A 2566-nucleotide genomic window follows, 5' to 3' on the forward strand; every position below is an offset into this window, starting at 1 on the left:
AGAACAATTACACAGGACAAGCGCTACATAAAATAAAGTTTATTGCAAGGCGTACACCGATTATGTGGGGCTTAACCCCTAAAAAAACAAGGAAAGAACGCAGAATAAAAGTTAGATACAGTATCACGAAAAATTGTGACCACATGTTTGCATACGAATCGTAAATGTCATGTTGTCTCAGCATGCGCAGACTCTAGGAACCGTAGCTGCTTACTTGTGAACGAAATTGTTGACAGCTGGCGTTTGTCCTTTTTATATTTTCTTTTATGCATTCTGGCTTTCTTCGATCTGCACTAATTGTAAAAAATGTTGATGTGTTAATTCTTGACACCATCAATTCTTTTCAAGCTTCGCACTGGATTTTTCGCACGATGAGACTGTCTGGGCAGCATTTTTTGGGTCCGCAGCTTCAGCTCTCTACAGAGTAGGCCTCGATCAGGCAGTTGTGCAAAGGTGCATGGCATCCCGCACGCTGGCAGAAGCTAAGAGGTAAGATTAAACTAAAGTGAATTGATTCCTATTTCAAGGTTATCATAAATTGATTTCCCTAGTAAACATAAAGTCAAATGCTTTCAACGTTCGAGAACCAGGACAATGTGGAATACAGGAGTTATTGCTGTTTGCTGCCATTATCTTTCTTCGAGGAACTTTCATCCCCATTGGCGCTGCCGAGAATTGTCCTGATTGTTACGTTTTCGTTTTCATTATTCTTATTACACTGTTTCCATTCACTAGTTTGGTGTGGGTATCTTACAGACAGCTAAAAAAAGGTGATTGTGCTTTCTAAATGAAGATGAAAGGAATGAGATGTTAAAACTATGCTCAATTCATTATAACAATGCGCAAGCTCTCATTCAAATGAACCTTGTTTTCACAGCCGTATTACTTCATTTAAATGATTATCGTATACGGTTTCACTGATGGTGTTTCATGGTGTTTCTCGTGCATTCAGGCGCCAGTTTATTTTATTTTGAAGCTGTGGATTCCTCAAAATGTGCTAAAATTCTTTGTGCGCGATAACTGTGGACTATCGCACGTAACATGCGTGCTGCTGCAATGATTTGTTGCATCGTGATGCATCATACGCTTTACGCTGCGCCGTTGCGGTGGTCGTATCGAGCATGCGCTTCCGCCCCATCGCCCTTGCACCTTTCTCTCCTCCTCCGCAAAGATTAGTCGTGCAGGATTCATCATAGTTTGGTACCAGCAATGTGTTATCCGGAAACTTAAACATTAGCAGCGTTCGGAATTCTTTGAAAAACCTGCGAGTTTACGAACTTGAACCTGTTGTCGGTACGCCTGTTTCACAATGTCATGTTTCGAAACATGCAGCTCTGCATACCGTGTCCTGTAAGTATTTTAATTGGTAGGGCAGATTTTCACATAATAATGCGATGGTTGTGCAGAATACAGTTGAACTCACTGTCTCTGCACGAACAGTCAAAATACGGTCTGCTAGCAGGCTGAGAAATTTCAGCACAATTGTATTTATTGGCCCCATATAGAAAAGTGACCACAGTAGCCAGAGATTTAATCTTCTGTTCTGTGCTGATTCGCAAAGCGCAACTCTGACATATGCACCTTGTCGCATTTCGCACGATATTTGCACATATTAGCTTGACAATGGGAAATGTGGCTCTGCTGCAGAATGCACAACCCTCTCAGTGCAAATCCTCCCACACATCCCACCCTGCGTCCGCATGCTGTTTTCAAGCGGAAAGTATAACATTTGTTGAGATTTTTTTATGATTATTTTTATGCAAGCATTTTTCTTCAAATAATAATAGCTTTTCCTCCGTGGTAGTTCCACAAACACCTTGCATCTCCTTTCACAGTCTAATACTGCATACACCGCTATATATGAACTTCATTCGGTGATTTTTGAGGCATCTAGAATAGGCACGATACTGGCGACTAATAAATAAATGCGCAATGAATAATAACTTACTTCTGGTTCATTACAGGACGGTTCAAATAGGTACATTTCTGCTTGTCACAGTCTACGCAGTACAGCTTTCCATGTCTCTAGCATTAATTTTTTGGTTTAGAGGATGTGATCCACAGCTCCGTGGTGCTATTTCAAGTCATGATCAGGTGAGCAGAATATATTTGCATTGCGCGAGCAAATTGCTATCTGAAATAAAGGAAACACGGCGTTTAGTTTTGTTTCTTTTGTGAACAAAAGCAAATCGAAGCAATGCTGTGCCATCATTTCTTCACAACAGATCCTGCCGTTCTATGTGAAAACACACCTGGTGAAATTCAGCGGGTTCAGCGGAATCTTTCTTGCTTCTATTGTTAGCGCCGCATCAAGGCAAGTTGCTAGGAATGCAAATTACCATTTTTTTCGCTAACGTAAAATAAGTGAATATGCGACTGTTCAATTTCTGGCAGGGTTAATGCTACTGTTTGACATTGTTGTGTGCTTTTGTGCTTTCTATTCGCATGTGCCGAGTGCTACTCCGTCTTTAAGCTAAAGCAGAATGCGGGATGCGCAACTGAGAACAAGAAACTAGCGACTTACGCACATACTCAGAATGCTACAGTATAAACGTTGCGCAAACAT

General features: G+C 41.1%; 1 long non-coding RNA gene across 1 annotated transcript; it reads left to right on the forward strand.

The window, feature by feature from the left end:
• The first annotated feature begins 334 nt into the window (after positions 1-334).
• LOC125945893 (uncharacterized) lies at positions 335-2314 on the forward strand. Its single transcript, XR_007467194.1, has 3 exons — positions 335-489; positions 1965-2094; positions 2226-2314. It is a non-coding gene; the product is annotated as an uncharacterized LOC125945893 (long non-coding RNA).
• Positions 2315-2566: the final 252 nt, after the last annotated feature.

Source organism: Dermacentor silvarum, chromosome 5 (genome assembly GCF_013339745.2).
Source record: "Dermacentor silvarum isolate Dsil-2018 chromosome 5, BIME_Dsil_1.4, whole genome shotgun sequence".
NCBI classification, from domain to species: domain Eukaryota; kingdom Metazoa; phylum Arthropoda; class Arachnida; order Ixodida; family Ixodidae; genus Dermacentor; species Dermacentor silvarum.